Here is a 20,471-nt window from a genome sequence, read left to right on the forward strand (position 1 = left end):
GGAGCTCCTTTTGTATAGGGTTTCTCCCCTGGGGAAGTATCCCAATGCTAATCTCCGAATCATCCTCTTTTCATTTTTGCTCGCCCCTAAGGGGAATTCCCTGGTTCTGATGTAAAGCAAGATGTCATGGTACCAAGGTTTACCATCAGGTTCTTCTTCAATTATGAAGCAGTATGCCGACTCACTCCTTGCTTTAATCTTTAATACCTGAGTCATCTGCCCTTCTTCCATTTGAGCCATAACAGCCAAGGTGGCTAAAGCGTCTGCAAATTGATTCTTGTCTCGACTAAGGTGAGTGAAAGAGATTTCTTTGAACTTCTTAATCAGCTCCAGTAAGTACTTCTGATATGGGATTAGCTTCGGATCCTTGGTTTGCCATTCTCCCTTGACTTGATAAATGATCAGGGCTGAGTCTCCATATACCTCCAACTTCTTGACTTTCATTTCGATGGCGGCTTGTAGACCCATTACACAAGCTTCGTATTCTGCGACATTGTTGGTGCAGTCAAATCTCAACTTGATAGCTATCGGAAAGTGTTTTCCATCTGGGGATACCAATACAGCTCCAATTCCATTACCAGACAAATTGACAGCTACGTCGAAATACATTTCCCATACATCAGCTGGTTCTTCTTCTTCACAGTTCACTTCGTTAATATGCTCATCGGGGAACTCAAAATCCAGAGCTTCATAATCCTGGATAGGGTTTTCTACTAGGAGATCGGTGATCACGTTACCTTTGACTGCTTTCCGGGTCATATAGACAATGTCATATTGGGATAGTATGACCTGCCATTTGGCTATCCTTCCTGGCATGAATGGGCTTTCAAATACATACTTGATAGGATCCATCCTGGCAATGAGCCATGTTTTGTGATTCAACATGTAGTGCTTGAGGCGATTCGTTGTCCAGGCTAACGCGCAGCAAGTTTTCTCTAAGAAAGAGTACCTTGATTCACAATCATTGAACTTTTTGCTCAGGTAATAAATAGCCCTCTCCTTTCGGCCGGTATCATCATGTTGCCCCAAAACACATCCCATTGAGCTTTGTTGGACCGCCATATACAGAATCAGAGGCCTTCCCGCCACTGGTGGAACCAATACTGGTGGATTTGACAGGTACGGCTTGATTTTCTCAAAAGCCTCTTGACAAACTGAATCCCATTGAGTGGTGTTGTTCTTTCGGAGTAGTCTAAAAATAGGCTCAGCTTTAGCGGTGAGATTGGAAATAAACCTTGATATGTAGTTCAACTTCCCTAGAAAACTGCGCACCTCCCTTTCTGTTTTTGGGGATGGCATCTCTTGAATGGCTCGGACTTTGTCCGGATCAACTTCTATTCCCTTCTCGCTCACTATGAATCCCAACAATTTCCCAGATCTAGGTCTAAATATGCATTTGGCAGGGTTTAGTTTCAGCTGATATTTCCTGAGTCTCTCGAATACTTTCCTCATTACCTGCACATGGCTCTCTTCTCCCCTGGATTTGATGATCATATCATCCACATACACCTCCACTTCTTTATGCATCATATCATAGAATAATGTGACCATAGCACGTTGGTAGGTGGCTCCAGCATTCTTTAACCCGAAAGGCATGACCCGATAACAAAATACCCCCCATCGATACACGAACACCTGCCCAATCCTGCAGCATTGTCTACTAACACATCAATGTGAGGGGAGGGAAATCATCTTTCAAGCTCACTTTATTAAGATCCCTGTAATCAATGCACACCTTGACTCTCCCATCCTTCTTCATTACTGGGACAACGTTAGCTATCCATTGGGGATATTTGACCACTTCCAGAAACCCAGCATCATACTATTTCTTGACCTCATCCCTAACTTTGAGCAGTGTGTCAGGATTCATTCTTCTTAATTTCTGCTTTACCGGGATTGTCCCCGGAATTAGGGGAATTTTGTGCGTCACTATATGAGGGTCCAAACCAATCATATCATCATAGCTCCAGGAAAACACGTCTAGGAATTCTTTGAGCAAACTGATCATATCTTCTAATTCTTCACTCTCCACAACCTTAAGTTCCCTTTTCACTTCTTTCGTGCCTAAGTTTACGGTGCGCGTTTTATCCCCACAAGGCACTAGGGAAAGTTCATCTCTTTCATCCCTTTCCTCTGTGAGTTCCACCTCAGAATCATTTGAAGTAATGGCAGTTATGGGGATTTCAAAATTAACCAGAGGAATTTCTGAGTCTATTGAATTATTAGGTGCTAATTGATGAATGGTCCTGAATGAACGAAAATGGAATATATTATAAGGATGGAATTCAAAAGGAAAGAAAAAGAGAATTGGATATAAAATGCACTATTAATTCACTAACATTTATGACATAAGAAAAGAGTCCATTTACAATATTACACTTTCCACCACGGATAAAATGATCAAGTGTAGATAACCAAAAGTACTTTAATCGAAATTAAGTACAGGGATGTCCTCTGCTGTCCAGTTGTCCAGTTCTTGCCCTCAGCTATTTGCGAGACCAGGGCCTCATACAAGGAATCAAGATGGATGACATCGATGGATGGCTCATCGGGTGATTCTTCAACCTCTGCCGGATTTTCAATGACCGGTTTAGTGAATACTTCCGTGATTCTCGGGACTACTTTCATTTTCCTGAGTTTCTGGTCAAATCTTTGATCCCGAAGTCTGTTCCTCATCTAGAATCGCCCATCCATGAGGGCGTCCTCCTCATAACCCAAACCGCAATGGCCTACCTTCTGGATAGCCAGTATAGGTTCAACAATCACTTACAATGCGACGCCTAACCCTTTGCCCTCTTCATACCCATTCCTTGACATCACCTTGGCTACCATAGCCATTGCCCCTTCATTCCTTAAGATGGTTTCTTGTAATTCGAGGGCCTGGAAGGAACTTTCCAACAACTCCTCAGCAGCTTCCACATAAGGAAGTGATTGTGGCTTGGTGACCAATATGGCTTCTTCCCCTCTTACAGTGATGATTTTGCCGTCCATAATATATTTAATCTTCTGGTGCAAAGTGGAAGGAACGACATTTGTTGAATGGATCCAGGGCCTCCCCAGCAACATAGTGTATGCGGGCTCAATGTTCATCACCCGGAACGTGACGTTGAAGGTTCATGCACCAATTTGGAGTGGCAAGTCGATGTCCCATAGCACCTCTCTCCTTATACCATCAAAGGCTCTTACCACCATAGCACTCTGACGTATATTCGATCGGTCAACCGGTAGCCTGGCCAAGGTGGCACTAGGCAGTACATTGAGCGCCGATCCATTATCAATAAGGACCTTGGCCACTATACAACCTTTACATTTCACCATCACATGCAGAGCTTTAGTGTGCGTTAAGCCTGTAGGGTCTATCTCTTCTTCAGAAAAGGTGACAAAACTGGATGCCTGAATTTGTCCCACTATCTTCTCGAACTGCCCTGGTGTGATGTCGAGGTTCACAAAGGCCTGATCCAGGATTTTCTGCAAGGCTTGACGGTGCACCTCAGAGCTCAAAATCAAGGATAACAGTGAAATTCGAGCAGGTGTATTTCTCAACTGTTCCACCACATCATACTCACTTTGCTTCATTATTTGAAGTAACAGCTCCTCTTCCTCTCTTAGTCCGGTAGGTTCTACTTCCTCCGTTTTCTCAACCTCCTCTTCTATACTCTTCTGTGACTCTCCCATTTTTACTTTCCCTCTCTTCTTTTCTTTTTCTTCATGCCCGTAACATCTCCCACTTCTGGTTATAAACCCAACCTCTGATTCAAGCGGGGAAGATTTTGTGGCAGTGGCGGGCTGAGGATTAGGTTGGGGAGTAGTACTGCTGGTAGGTTCGGCATAAGTCATCTTAAAATGCTCATGAGGAGTGAAGTACGATTTTGGAGGTGCCGAAGAGCCGATGTACTGCTTGACGCTCCTTGGGTGAAAACTTAGAAGTTATAATTCCAAAGTATGGCATGGGTGTTTGTGACAGGGAGCTGAGGCGGGGTTCGTATCATTGTCACTGGAGGTGAGGATACTGGGGGTGAGAAAGTAATTCTGTGATTATGGGTGGAGGCGTTTTGGCTGAGTCGGGCTGTATTTATTCCTTCCTCCATTTTGGACCTTGCCTAGCATCTCAGAACTTTGAAGGACAATAAGTTCTGGACCTCTTGCTTAAATTCTTCACAATTTTGTAGCTCATGGCCAGCTGCTCACCCATGATAGGGGCATCCCGTTTCAATCTCAGGTTCTGGGGCTTGAGGGTGGAGGTAACCTTTCCTTACTGCCATTCTAAAAATTTCCTCAAAGTGAGGAATCAGCTCGTCTACCTCTGGTGCCGATCCCCCTCCGTCTGACTCTATCATGTTTACACCATTGCCCGTATTATGATTGGGCAACGGGTTTGAGGTAACATTGGGAAGGGAACCATTTTCCTCAATCTTCAACCAGCCATTCCTGATTAAGGCATGCACTCTCCCTCTGAGTGCCCCGCAATTGTTAGTCGAGTGCCCTTGTGCCCCTCCATGATACTCACAACGGGCAGTGGCATCATATCACCTGGGGTATGGTGGCTGAATTGGGTCAAGGGGAACCGGTACTATCTGGTTTATACCGATGAGGTATCGGTATATTTCGCTGAGTGGGAGGGGAAGGGGTGGATCAGGGTTTCTTGGTGGTCTCGAGTTGTTTTGAGGTGGTCTAGGTTGAGCAGGAGGAGGAGGTGGTCTGGGCTGGTAGTTTGTCGGGGGTGGGTACTGTAGGCGTGGGTGAGGATAATTTGGAAAAGGGGCAGGAATGTTGGTAATTGTTTGGCCATGAGGGGGAACATATAGCCGGTAGTTATTTTGAGGAAGCGGGGAGTAATTGTTCTGCGGGGTGATGGAATACACATCACCCTCCTTTTTCTTGCCAAAACTAGCAGTCTTTTTCGTAGGGTTCTCGGCCAACTCCTACAGTCGCCCCATCCTTAAGTTGGCCTCTATTCTCTCACCAGCTTGGATGATGTCTGAGAAGCTGTTGGAAGTATTTCCAATCATCAGATTGAAATAAGGAGCCTTCAATGTCTCGATGAACAGGGAGCATAGTTCATTGTCGGTCACCGGAGGATATACTTCTGCAGCCTTTTCTCTCCATCTCTGGGCATATTCCTTGAAGCTTTCCCTGTCTCTCTGCACTAGGTTTTGGAGGTCTCTCCTCGTGGGGGCTACATCGCAGTTAAATTTATACTGCTTCAGGAAAGCATCAGCCAAATCCTTCCAGGAGCGCAGTTTACTCCTGTCCAACTGTATGCACCATCTCAGGGCTGCCTAGGATAGACTCTCGTGAAAGAAATGGACGAGAAGTCTGTCATCTTCTGTCAAGGCAGACATTTGGTAATGTAGGTTGCCAGGTGAATGCGGGGGTCTGAGTTCCCGGTGTACTTATCAAAGTTCAGGATTTTGAACTTGGGCGGCACCACCATGTCTGGCACCAATCTCAGTGACGCCACGTCGACTGAACCATACATGTTCAAGCCCTCTGTTGCTCTCAATCTCTCCTCTAGAGTAGACAGCTTCTCATTTTCCCTGGTCTTATTTTCTCCTCCTACTGCATGAAATGCTCCCCCAGTTGGGAGATGAGGGGTGGAGTGAACTGGAGGAATTAGTATTGAAGGGTATGGGTCGGCATTTGAGACGACTGGGTAATGGGAGAAAGGTAGGTCATTATTTATGGTAGCCGGATTGATAGTGATTGTCAGATCCGGGATAGGTGACTGAAAGGTGAAAGAGGTTGAAGCCTGATGCGGATCGATTGTTGTAGGTGGTGGGGGAGGTAGTGGTAAGTTAGGTTCCGAAGCAGGTTTGTTTTGGGACATCTCCCTCATTAGTCTCACAAGTTCTGAGACCTGATCTTTCAGCTCGGACACTTGCCCTTGTAGGTTCTGAACTTGTTCCTGGTCTTCCATTAGCCTTCTTGTTCGTGATCTTATTAAGTACACTCGTCTGGGTTGAATTGCGTGTCTGGTCAGACTTGCTCTATTTGAAGCAATGTTGATTTTCTGTAGGGAAGTAAAAAAAGTTTTTAATGAATTTTGAATTTCGTAAAAAAAACTAAAGGTCCTCGTTCGGACAAAGGATACAGTGGCATTTGGGAGCTAAAATGAAATCTGCAGAAAGATAATTGCATCAATTTTATCATAGCATCGTTCGATAGTCTGACTGTGAATGACTGGATTGAATGCGCATTTATGATACCTGTCCATATGGCACATCCAATTTTTCACATAACCCTAGCGAGGGGGTTACTATGGGAGTTATACTATTCATTCACAATTTTGCTAAACAATGGCCCAAAAATTATTCTATTAACTGAATAATTCATACATAGCATTATTTACATCGGCCTAGGCTCAGGGAGGTTCTTTATAATGAGATGACATTTTCTGAGATACTCATATAACCTTTCTTCCTGTTTGGCAGGGTTGAACACTTTCAGAGCATATTTGGATTCAGGTAGGAGTTCTTGTTTTCCCTGTGCTATCATTCTCTCCAGCTGGTCAACATTCTCTTTCAGCTCCTGATAGAGAGCAGCTTGTCTTTCTTTTTCCTTCCTTTCTTTAGCACATTCTTTCAGAATATCGTTGATAAGCAATGCTTGTTCCTTCAGTTCAAGCTTCTTCTTTTTGCTTTCTTGTTTATATTCTTCCATGAGTATTTCCTGATATTTTATTTTCTCCTGAAGCTTGCTATTCTGTACTTCTGCATCTTTTATTACAACTTGGAGAGAGCTTTTTTCCTTTTCCCACTGTATCTCTTGCTCTTCGAACCCCATCTTTTCGGTCCTTGCCTCTTCCCTGAGTCTTCTTACTTTTCTTTTGAGGATCTGCCGTTGGTCCTCCAACTGTTTTATTTGTTCTTGCAGTTGCGAGTTTTCAGTGTTTGACTTTTGTAGGGAGTCGGCTAAACGATCACCATCTTCTTCTGAAAGGGCGTTTCGGCGAGGGTTGCTGTCTTCGGGTTTTATTGGATCTGCAGTCAAGTGTTATTGATCTCTGTCAGCCCTCCATTTAAGATAATCGCTCGTGGCACTCGGGCCTTTAGGCGACGTCTCCATAGAGTGATGTTTTCCCAAGATCTACGAGCTATTTTCAAACCTTCCTCTTCCTTGAGCTCATGGTAAAAATGTCCTTGGTGGTATTCTTCATTGTTGATTCTGAACTGTGTTGAGCCGAATTGTCTCATTACTAATGCCGGAGTGTAACTTGTGTATCCAGTCACTCCGATTAAGGATACTAATTGATTACCCCCATGCTGACCAAAATGGATTGACCTGACATCCATAATTTCCTCCAGCAGTAGTCATGGCTGTTGAAGCTCAAAATCCGTTTTTGCCACTGCGGCTCATCCTTCGGGCTGATTACTAATCTAGTCATTTTCTCGATGAGAGGCTGGTCAAGGTACTAAGTTAATCCCTTCGTCTCCACAGGACACGTATGACTGATGATCCAGAGGTGCAGCAATTGAGAACAACATTTAATGGATCCCTTGCCTTGTTGTCTGCAATAAGGGTTAAGAAAGTCTCAGCAAGAATTGCCGGTACTAGATTGACCTTCTGTTTCTCTACTGCCCAGAACATTTCCACAACGCCGCAGGTTATGATTCCGGAAGGTCCAGGGAACAAGATCAGGCCTCAGATTCCTAAAGCGAGCATCAATGAAGCTTGCTCCCACTGTTCATCTTGGATGCATTGATCCAACAACTTCTTGAGATAAGTCCAATACCATCCATGCGTGTTCCCTTTGACAGTTTCCCTCGCCTTTGCTTCTTATGTGTGAACCGTTTCCAGGTCTGCCTATGCTCGAGGTGTAGGTCAATCCGATTCTGCACTGCATAAGGAATTTCTAGCAATGCTTGATATTCTTCCATAGTGGGAACAATATCGATATCGTTGAAAGAGAACACCCCATACTTAGGATTCCACACCGGCAACATGGCCTTTAATGCTGGGGCTTGAACTTTAACTCGTATCAAGGTTGCAATCCTCCCATATCTCTTCTCAAATTGTGCTTTGACCTGATAGGGAAATGACTTCCAACCATTGGCCAGACCCTCGAGACTGTTCATTCTGACCTCAATTTTGCTTAGGTCCAATGGAGGTAATGAGCTAGTATCACTTTGTGGAGGCACTGGACTATTAGGCATTTTGGGCCATGGTTTAGCATTATGTTCTGATTTAAGAAATTCTTCTGCCGACTGACTCGAGGATGCCATATTAAAAATGATGCTTATCCTTTTACAGACCTTATTTTGGTAATGCCTGCAGGAAAGACTTGTTAGCAGGATAAATTCAAGTAGTCTTGAATCATACTGTTGGCCAAGTGACACCTACACATTTATCAAAGTAGGAAAGTGTGTAGGTTTTTAACAGTATGATTCAAGATTACCCTTAAAAATAAGAACAAAATAAACACAAACGGAATAGGGTAAGAGTAAGTATGCCCCTTTTATCCTAAAATAAGGAGAGTCCTAGTACCAGCTAGGTGCTACCTAATTGGATAGTTCTATCTTATAAGGTAGCTTGCTACGGCTTCCAGCTATCATGACAGTTTAGCTCAAGGTCTAATTTTCTAAAAGCCACAGGTTCCCAAATTGCCCTTACTGTAAACAGTAGAGCCCTATTCTATCCCCCATGATACTCTCGGGAAGGTTCCACGGGTATCATAATAAATAGAACGAGTTTCAATCTGAGCAGAAGCCTTCACGGATACTAACAGGGTAAAACCCACGGGTATGGCTACATGACCCCCTACTACTTTCCTAAAAGGGTAAGAAAGCCCGGGTTTAGGGCTGAAGTGTTTGAGGATATCGTGTGAGTATTCAGTGTGTGAAGGGACACCTTTACCTCTTCCCAATACAGGGGGATTTTTTTTTTCCTTTTTAGACGGCGAATGCTGTAGGATATAAAACAAAAATAAACAAAGCGGTTAGCGGAAATAACAAATATTAATAGACTAAGGTTTTCGAATTTCGTAAATTGTACCTATTTAAATATAATTCTAGTTCATAGGAACATAAAATTAATTCTGCTTTTGGACCTCTGGGCTAAGGATGAAGAAAAGTCCGGCCCCCAGCGGTGTCGCCAAGCTATCGCAAGGGGTTTTGCGGTCGCCTGGACGAATACTCACCGAAGTGGGAAAGGGTGAGGAGTCGCCACTTTAATTTTGAGGGAATTAAAGAAAACCATTTACGAAAATAAATTAAAATGAAACCACTTCAAGAACAGAGATTCTAGGTTCGGGGTCTGTAAACGGGTGGGGAAGGTGTTAGGCACCCCACCTCGTCCCTCAATGAGAGTAAGCAGATTTAACTTCAAGCTCTTTATAAACTAGAATTGATAGTTATGAACGGAGATGTTAATCCTCTTGGTAAAAGGAAATATTTGATTTTTCACCAATTCGGGTCACCCAGATACATAAATAAATGAGTCGACCCTTAGTGTTGCATATCAGTTTTGTTTAAGCGGTCATTTTACATATTTGTTAGAATTCAATTTGAGAATCGGATAAGAACTCTCCTCCGATCTCTTTTAGATTAAAATTAGAATTTTTGGATTGAGAAACGGATAAGAACTCTCCTCCGATCTCTTTTAAATATTTATTAGAGTTTTGGATTGAGAATCGGATAAGAAATCTCCTCCGATCTCTTTTTAAATATTTGTTAAAATTTTGGATTGAGAATCGGATAAGAACTCTCCTCTGATCTCTTTTAAGTATTCATTAAAATTTTAGGCTTGAGAATCGGATAAGAACTCTCCTCCGATCTCTTTTTAAATATTTGTTAAAATTTTTAGGTGAGAATCGGATAAGAACTCTCCTCCGATCTCTTTTAAGTATTCATTAAAATTTCTAGGTGAGAATCGGATAAGAACTCTCCTCCGATCACTTTTATTTTAAAGGGAGTCGGATAAGGACTTTTCTGACCTATCGAAATTTTGATTACAGCTACACATCACAAGAGCCTAAAACTAAGGGTTCTGGCATTCAAAGATGCCGGGGATCGGAAGAAGGCTTCTTTTAACTCATTAGTACCTCGTGACTAGACGGGGAACACCAGACTGAATTTTTCGACCTCCTATGTGGTCGCCTTACCAGTACCTTTTGATACCCAATTTATCCCATTTATTTATCTTAGATTTGGTTTTATTCCGCCTTATGACGTTTTACCCAATTATCTTCCGTGTTATTCTAATTATTCAACTTTACTATTTTCCTGACTTGTTATTCACACCTTCTACTATCTTAAAGAAATGCTTAAGATACAGTTACCTACATTTTATCCAACTACTTATATGCTACTCGGGACTAGAACTCTTGCATTTAGAAGTAACGAAGATTAACAAAAAGAATGGACTGATTAGCAAAGAAGTAAACTCGGGAATAACCTTCTTCGCGTTTCTTTTTTAACGCAATATAAACTTGGCGAAAATTACAAACAAAAAAAAAAAGGAAACACATAAAATAAAACGAGTATTTGATAAAGCAGCGATATAAGCACTCACCTGTAGGGAGCCGAATCTTCTAAACTAACTACGGAATCACAAAATGTAATAGGACTGCGGGTTGATAGCCGGAGGACTAAGGTTCGCTTTGAAATGAAGGATATTTTGCCAAACTGCAGTCCGATCAAAATTATAACCGAGTTTGAATGAAGTTGAGCTTGGACAACAGGAGTGGAAATAAAGATAACAAAGGCAGAAAGTGAGAGTGTCACAGGATAATGAACGAACTGAAAATGGAGAGTTTCAGTATTCAAAAATCCCTTTGCAAGAAAATACTTCAGAAAACTGGTTTCAAAAGTTTTTTTATGAAAGCTCAAAAATAGCAGGGTAACGAGCTGAATTAAGTTTCAGAGTCCGTCCGCTATATTCATTATTTTCGTCCTCTCTGGAACAGTTTTCATGCAGGTATTTATAGGAACCGGGTGCTCCCCATGAAGGGTCAGGATTTGTTTTGAGGGAGATGGAGGGTTAGGATTTTAAAGGACATGATCTGAGGCTTGGGAATTAAAGAGAATCAGAACGGACGGCTGAGATCCCTTCCAGAATATTTGTCCTTTTCTCCCTTCTAATCTGACGGCCCAAAATTTTCTTGTCAAGGGAGATCCGAGGGCTAGGAGTGAAAGGCGCTGGTCTTGTTGTCTTTTTCTTTAATCCAAGGGCTCCGAGCTCATCCTTACAAGTAAGATCAATGGTGGAGATCAAGATGTACAGCACTGTCATGACATACTCTGGCACATGTCAGTAATGCGGGCGATTCTGGGGCGTGCGGTGGAGATTTCATCTGCAACGCTTTAACTACCTCGGCTCTGAATATGACGACAGTTAGCGGAAGTTGTCTTATTCCCTTTGTTTTCCGACCTTCCCTCCTTTTCGGTCTTTCCAATATGATACTTTTTCTATCTCTCATGCCGGGCTCCTCTCTTTCGATCTCTCCTGCTCCGGTCTTTTTCCTCTTTCTGGTTCGATTCAGTCAAAGCATTTATTCCTTCGATTTTCGAGGCATCCACTTCGTTTTCTGCTTGCAATAAATGCTCAAATTTTCCCTATATATATACCTTCAATCGAGAAGCCTCCCCCGCATTTGATTTTCTCCTCTTCCTTCTCACATTTCCTGTTCTAACTGCTCCGGCAGTAGTCCCGGCCATGGTAGTGGCTTTTGATCTTTTTATGATTGTTCTTTTTATTCCCCGACTGAAAATTTACGATCCCGGTGATCAGAGAATTATGATAACCTCATTTGATGACAGTGAGAGAACCGGACTAACTTACCGATCTGGATCAAGGACTTCGATCGTGTCGATCTCAAATCGTTTGACCGATATAATCAGCGAGCTGATTTTGGGCGAGAAGACTGCTAATATTCCCCTTAACATTGGTGACTACCCCTTAAAGTTCATTTGGCTCCTCACCACATTGGGTGTCCCGACTACAGCTCAGTTCTATTCGATGACAGTGGAGATGACTCTCCATCCTCATGAGAGTCATAATCACCCCATCTAAGCTGTACATCTATCCGATGTCAATGGCCGGTCTCCCGATCAAACACATCTTTTGATTCAGCCACGAGACTAGGCTTTGATATAGGTCTTTATTAGAGATCCCCCCTACGATGTAATCAGACCTTCAATGTAATCTGATCTCTAGAGATCGCCCAAATGATGTAATTTGACTTTTAATGTAATCTGATCTCTAGAGATCGCCCAAATGATGTAATCCGACCTTTTCGGAAATAAAATTTTATTTTGACAACTATCATTTTTATTATTATCGCATTGATTATTTTCCGATCTTTGATGTGTTTATCCGATCTGGTTCCTAACTGAACAACCCTTAACCGATCCGCCTTAATTCACCGATCTGTAACTAGCCGATCCCTTTTATTATGGAATTTCTGGAATATTCATGAGACGTGTCAGAAAAGCTGGCGAATCCCGCTAACCGTTGCACTGCCTGGAACACTGTGAGCATTAAATGCTCAGACGGGTATAAATAGGGGATGGGTCAGCCAGTTGCTCTCTTATGTCATTTTCAGCATCCCGCGAGTGATTCCAAAATTCTCTGGATTTTTCAAGTTCTTTCAACATCGATCAAGCTCTGGTAAGGGTTTTGATCCTCCTTTTAGTTTAAATTCCCTATTTCCTTTGAAAATGAGCGGCGCCGAGGGTCAGAGAGCGGCAAGCCCCCCTTCCATTCAGGTCTCGTGGTCGTCTGATGAAGTGGAGGTGGTTGGACCAAGCGTGCGACCTGAACCTCCTAGGGTCTCCGTTCTAGCTCTGGGGCAAGCAGCACCATCAAGGCATGTACCTTCTTCAGGGAGAGAAAATCTTCCCATGGACGAGCTGCCATCAATCCTGTAAGAAACTGACCTACAGTCGTTCAGCCAGGAGTACAACATCCGGCCTGATTCATACGAGCTGATTAAGTGTCACGGCGATCTTCGTGCCGATCATTTCTTCGAGGAGAACGATATGATCATGATATATGAAGAACAATTAAAGGCCGGGCTGCGATTCCCCCTTGATGACTTCTTCAAGGAAGTTTTAAAATTTCACCTAGTATGCATCGCCCAAGTTCACCCGAACTCGTGACGGATCCTAGTAGCCTTCAGAGGCCTCTGCCGAGCTAAGGGACTCCGTCCTACAGCTAAGGGACTCCGTCCTACAGCTAAGGTATTCGCCGAACTACATAGATTAACTCATCGAAAGGACGATGAGTATTGGTTCTTCCAGGTGAAGCCACATTATGGGCTTTTTACCGATCTGCCTTCCTCCCTGAAAAATTGGAAGAATCGCTTCTTCATTCTGAGGAGCAAAATTCCGAATGGCTTTGAGGGCTTCCCTCGCAGCTGGCTGCACCAGGGCCCCTTACTTTCGAAGCGCCTCACCCTAAATAGGGAAGAAGGCCTGATGGTAATGGAGCTGAAAGATCGGGCGGCCAGAGAGAAGTTCTCTTGTTTGGATGTAGTGACTACCGAACTGCATCACTAGACAATGGAGTTGATCACTGGCGAAGATCGCGGGCTTCAGCTCTCTGACCTCGGCATCCATATTTTTCTATATCTTAGATCTTTGGACCTTAGCGATCTCACTGACCTCTTCTTTGTGCAGGTATGGCAAGCGGCGAAGCCTCCAAGGAGAGCCGAAAGCAGAAGAGGGAGGTCTCCCTGAAGGTGCGGGAGATGAAGCGTTCCGAGCTGCTTCAAACGCCCAGTTATGATCCCGGGGAGATGCAAGGAGGCTCGTCTCAACCCTTGGGACCGTCGGTCATAGAAGTGGTCCGATCTCCTCCTCGCCAAGAAGAGCCACCTCCACCTCCTCCAGTCGCTTCGAGTGCTGAAGGGGGTCCTTTCCAACCTCCTGTAAGGACCCTTTCCCGCGGTGCCCAAATCTTGATTCATTCACTGGAGAAGAACCGCACGGTTCGAGAGAACCCAGGTTTTGCTAAAGTCTTGGGGTCCTCCATCTGCCTTCGGGAGGATCGGGATAGGCTGTCTCTGGACAATCTTGCTGACATCTTGACTCGATCTATGAGCCTAAACGTGGAGTGCTTAGTGAACCAGCACATTGTCCGGGAGAAGGCTCACCGCCTGGGTAAGGAGGTTGAGAAGATGGGTCATGAAGTGGCTTCCCCCCAATCCCAACTCTCATCCGCTCAGAACTACATATCTAAAATTGAGGGGCGAATGAAGTTCTACGAGGATAAGCTGGCCGAGCAAGCTCATGTTCTGGCTGAGCGAGATCATGTTCTTGAAGAAGTTCAGGCGCTCCGGGCCAGTGAAGTTGCTCACCTCACTGAGGAGCTCAAAGCGAAAGAGGAAAAGGCGGTGACAAGGGAGGCCGGCACTTATGTAAATGCTCATAGGGATCTCTTGGCCGTGCTCAAGAAGCGTTATCCTAAGGAGGACTTCCCCTGGATGGTCGACCTAGCTCCCTAAGACGAAGAGGAAAGCGAGGAGGAGGCTAAGGGTGAGAGACGAAGCGAGCAAAATGTAGATCAGGCTGGGGGTGATCCTCCAGCCGAATGACTTGTACAAATTTTAAATGAAATGAAAGTTCCCCTTTTATTTAATGAATGGATGTGATCGGAAAATCTCTAAATTGCCTAAGTACTTGATTGTCTGAGCATATTAAAACAACAACTAAAAGTGATTATTGATCTAAGTGTAAGAGGTCGGAAAACATAATAAGCATGAGATCAGCAGGGAACCAACATTAAACGGGACTTGATTAAAATTGGAAATTTTACTTGAACATTTAAGATCGGGATCATCATTAAACTGGATCGAAACCTTAACTTTATTATTCCCAAACTTTTAAATGAGAGATCGGCAATAAGACTGGTGGCACGAAGGCCTAATGTTGGTTCAATCTCATTTGACAAGAGAGATCGAGAATGTAATTGACTGGTCAGGGGATTTGACAATTAGTTTGAGAGATCAGTGAGGCTTTAGATGATATGGGGACTTAGTATTGATTAGATTCCTTTTGAGGAGAGATCGGAAATGTGGTTAGTTGGCAAAGGGAGACTATGTGTTGGGGATCGTCTTCAAAGTTTATTGATTTCAGGGATCGGCCAAAATATGGTGTCGACACATATGGCTTTATGCCATTCTATGTTTCATGGCTTCCCATGCCATTCTGTGACATAATAGCCTTTGGCTATGTTATTTGAGTTGTTACACTCAGGTTTTAACCTTGATGATTATTACAGCTTATTAGCTGTTCTGTTGAACACCGGGAGACACAATGTGACCGATGGTGTAATGGTCCCAGGTACTTAGTACCCAGTGCCAGTTTACCCGTTTATCCGGTCCAGTCAACTAGTATGGGTTACACAGCCAATGATAATAAACCTTACCAAATTTTAAATAATATCAGAAATTAAGTCTACCCAAAAATGTAAACATACATTCTGCATACTTATTTTCATTACATTTTATTTTATTTTATATTATCACCACTAAGCAGAATTGCTTAGCGCATCACTTTTACCACGCGCAGGTACTGGAGACCTAGTTGGGAAGCCTAGCAAACATCAGACAGGGTGAGCCTTCAAAGCTGCATCAGGAGTCCAGAGTCACCTCACATTTGCACTGCATATGGTAGGACATTAGGATTTTGGGTAGCATTTTGTATTTTGCATTTTGTATTAGTTTTGGGTTGTAACTATAAACTCTTGTAATTATGTAATATTGTAAATATATGAAATTTCATATTATTGAAATTTTTTGTATAATGTATGTTGATAAATAAAATGTTGAGAAATATTTATGAATGTGCTTCCAGTAATGAAGTGAAAAGAAAAATCTCTGAAAATAGCGTTGTGATTTGAGATTGAGATTTTGAGATTGATTTGAAATGTGTATAATGGAGTTTGGATTTGGAAATTATATTGTAAGTGTTTTAAACAGGTTCAGAAGAACTATTTTTCCAATTTATAGCCGGCACTCTGCCGGATTTTCTATAAAAATTTGTGGAAAAATCCAGATTTATCAAAAATTGAAAATAAATGAATTAAAAGGGATAAATTGTAATTAAAATATGAATTGGTGCTTCGGCACACTGAGTGGCATAACTTGCTCAGCTACACTGAAGACGGGTAAGGGGTGTCACAATTTTATTGTTTACAGGAACTCAATGAGTTTCAGAATTTACCTGAATTACTCATTTTGACCGTCAATTCTTCTGAGGATGATAAGTCGTACTGATATCTCTAAGCTTATAGCAATTATTGTGGTACAGGTAGATCACATTATTGTAACCGAGTTACTGACTCCAGCTACCTTACAAGTGTAGTATTTCAATAAGCTAATTCTGAAGTTTTAAATTTCTGACAAAAATTTTCACATTTATTTCCCATAATAGTACTATATTCGGGCTTAACTGTATCAATTTATAGATTACTTACAAAAATTCTTATTTTATTGTACCAAGAGGAAGCATGTAGCTCTACACAATAATCCCGTGTCGGTACTGTAATCTGCAGCTTTCAATACAAACATCGAGAACATTACATAGTCATTACGTTATAACCTCATGGACTAAGTTTTTTAACATCTTACCTATACACTTATTTCCTTCTCTGTCTTTTAAAGTTATATCAGTGGTCTCTTCACGTAATTATTTAAATTTAAAACTCATTACTTATATTTATGCCCAAGTAACCTATCAAAGCACTTGCAGGCACTATGTATCGCCGTCCCTGTAAGCCTCTTCTCTGTCTTTAGTGGCAATTAAGGGTACCTATCAAAGCACCTGCAGGCGTTACGTATCGCCATCCCTGCAAGCCCCCTGATACCGATATTCATTATCTTTTAGAATCATATCAACCATATATTGTCAATCCATGACTTTCCATGTAGGCAGTACTGCTATCTGTAATCCTTAATCGGTATACCAATCGATCCATATAATATACATAAGCCTAGGTTTACTTTGACCAATTAAGCATTATCAATTGTCTAACAAAATCTTCATGTCCATATATTGTGGAAAAGGTGGGTCCCACATCACTATTTCATGTGATTTAGCATGTAGTGATAACGAAATTTCCATGTCAATGTACAGTGGGAAAGTGGGTCCCACATACCTGTTTCAAGTAATTTAGTTTATAGTTGTCACACCCTACCCCTCTGTAAGGCATAACATGATCCCGTAGTATACCTAATTAATTACCAACTTCGCCTACTGATAACCCATTAAATACACTACAAGGGATTTTCAAAAACTTTTCTTACTTCTTTTACAGTGGTGAGCACTATTTACAGGTGTTAAAAATCTTTTTGGACTGAGGTGAATTAACTAACACATTTAGACTATTAGTAATTTCTATAAAAAAATTTTGGCAGAGTGCCCTCCGTAATTTGGATAAAGCAGTTCTTCAAAAACCAGTAAAAAGCACTTCAATATTTTTCTCAATCTCAAACTCTAGCATAATTCAACACAAATCCACAATAATTTTTCAAAGACTGAGATACAAGAAATATAATACAATATTTACAAGTCCAAATAACTCATAATTTATTTTACAACTTTAATGTACAATTTTAATTTACAACTGCTCAAAACCAAGAACACTATATACATACAGTGAACATAAATTACAATATAAAATGTAGAATATGGTATACTCAATATACCCGATGATTTCTCGCTGAATGTACTAGCAGCCTAGTCTGCTGCCCTGTCAGTCTGTCTACCTGCGACAGCAATGAAAAGCTATCGCTGAGTAAAATTTACTCAGTGATGCACAATAACAATTTGAAATGCGATATATAAATCTTTTATTGACAGTTCACAAATCAAATGATTCACAATTCCATTTCACAATTTACAAAATTCACCTAACACAAATTTGATCAAGTAATTGAATAATACCATTTTGCAAATCAATAACACAATTCGATCAAATAACCGAATAATACCGTTTTGCAAATCAATAACACAATTCGATCAAATAACTTAATAATACAATGTTGCCAATCGATAACATAATTTAGGCCATGACACAATTTTTTCCACACATGCCGTGTTGTACACCACGACAAGACACACTCACCTCAATAATCGAAATCAATGAGGGAGGAAGCTAGCTGAATAATGAGTACTCATGCACACTCACCTCAGACTGGGAAGTCAAAGAGGGAGGAACATAATCACACTCACCCCAGACTGATAAGTCAAAGAGGGAGGAATATATCACACTCACCCCATAAATGGAGGAGGAACATAGTAACAGTGTCATGCCAAGTATGAATCAAAACAATTTCAAATCACAATATTTCATAGAAACCATAAATCACATTTTATCTCAAAATTTCAATTTGCAAAGTTGGCAATACAATAAGTTCCAAATAATATTCCCAAAACCAAAGCAATCAAAAATTATTCATAACTCATTTCCCTAGTAAAAGCAGTGAATATAAAAGTATTGTGCATGGACACAATTTAAAACTATAATGTTCAATTAAATTTTTAAGTAGAAAATGAGAAGTCAAACTTATTGTGCACGAACACAATTTAAAATAATAACATAGAAATAATCATAATTTATTTCAATTGAAAAATTCAAAAGAAATACTTATTATGCACAAACCTCTGATAATTGTCTCTTGGCTCTGACTCAGTGTTTCCTTCCCCTCCCTGAGTCTCTACTAGCAGTTTGAATGTATGTATAGTGGTGTGAAGGTTGGACATGTTAATGAGCTTGGTTATGGAGTTAAATTGTTGTAAATTGAGTTGGGCAAATTCTGCACTTGTTGGTGCACATTGAATGTAATTGTAAGCTGCCAAAATGACCTATAATGTGTTGTGAATTATGTTTAGGTCATGGTACAACCAGAATTAGTTTGAATGTTAAGTTTGGTGAGTGTTAAAAGTGATGTTTGATATGTATGCAAGAATTGCAATAAGGCAGTTTGTATTTTAGGCCTATAACTTTAAGTGTGCAGCTCCAATTGGTATGAGACCAATTGGAGGTGAAACTAGGCACAAAATGTGCCAACTTTCATGAAGGAAGCTTGCCAAAATTCTGCTTGATAATTAATTCACTGAATTCATTTATTTGCTTAGTCAACCTACTATGTCGACCCTTGGTACATTCTAGGTAATTTAGGTTTTAATGTCATTAATATGTCACATTCGATAGTCTTTTAGGGTTGGTACATGTTACCAAATTCATTTCCGTGTATACTGCATTTTCTTGCGATTTGCTGGATTCCTGGACACTAGTTTGACCTAGCTGGACGACCTAGTTCCCTCAGTTTTAGGATTTCGGTCAAAACTAAAAACTTGTAGATCTATGTCTTATAGAACGCGGGGCAAATTTTCAGATCATTCTGAGTTATGTAGGCCAAGTTATGATCATTTTACTATTGCTGGTCAAATTGCACTAAAATTGATCATTTTAGGTCACTTTAGGTCATTTTAGGTTCGGCCAGTTTTTGGACCCGAACTTGTACAAGCTGTTTGACTTACTTATGGTCATTTCTGGGCTTTGGTGTCTTCATAAGACTTGTAGATATGGATCTTAACTATTCATGGTTAAAATTTCAGGTCAATTGGACCTGTTTTAAGTGAGTTATGGCCTAAATACTAACTGCTGCCCAAATAGTCAATTTTCAGGCCTCATTTGCACTTAATCCGGATTTGGTCATTTTTCAAGCTACCTTGCAAGCAGAATTTTGGCAAGCTTCCTTCATGAAAGTTGGCACATTTTGTGCCTAGTTTCACCTCCAATTGGTCTCATACCAATTGGAGCTGCACACTTAAAGTTATAGGCCTAAAATACAAACTGCCTTATTGCAATTCTTGCATACATATCAAACATCACTTTTAACACTCACCAAACTTAACATTCAAACTAATTCTGGTTGTACCATGACCTAAACATAATTCACAACACATTATAGGTCATTTTGGCAGCTTACAATTACATTCAATGTGCACCAACAAGTGCAGAATTTGCCCAACTCAATTTACAACAATTTAACTCCATAACCAAGCTCATTCACATGTCCAACTTTCACACCACTATACATACATTCAAACTGCCATAACAACCAACACATTTTAACATCATTATTCCATAAACCAAGCATGAATTCCAGCATTCTTCAAGAGTTAACAAACTGCCACAATGGTACACTTACATTCCATTACTTTCCAAGCTTTAAATCTCATTTTACATTTACATATACTAAGTATACATTACCCAAACAATTTCCTACACAATATACATTCAATCAATCATTTAATTCACCATTTACAAGCACAATTAAACTGCCTTCAAGGTGTTTCCATGGCTGCCAAAAGTGCACATTCCCATTCAACATCAAAACTCAAAAATTTCTCCATAAATCAAACACCCATAACACCCTTACAAACTTTAACAAAGCAACAATCAAAAACTCAAACTTACCTATGGATGAGACTTCTTAAATCTTCACCAAAACTTGGTCTTCT

The sequence above is a fragment of the Hevea brasiliensis genome, chromosome 5 (genome assembly GCF_030052815.1).
Source record: "Hevea brasiliensis isolate MT/VB/25A 57/8 chromosome 5, ASM3005281v1, whole genome shotgun sequence".
In the NCBI taxonomy this organism is placed as follows: Eukaryota; Viridiplantae; Streptophyta; class Magnoliopsida; order Malpighiales; family Euphorbiaceae; genus Hevea; species Hevea brasiliensis.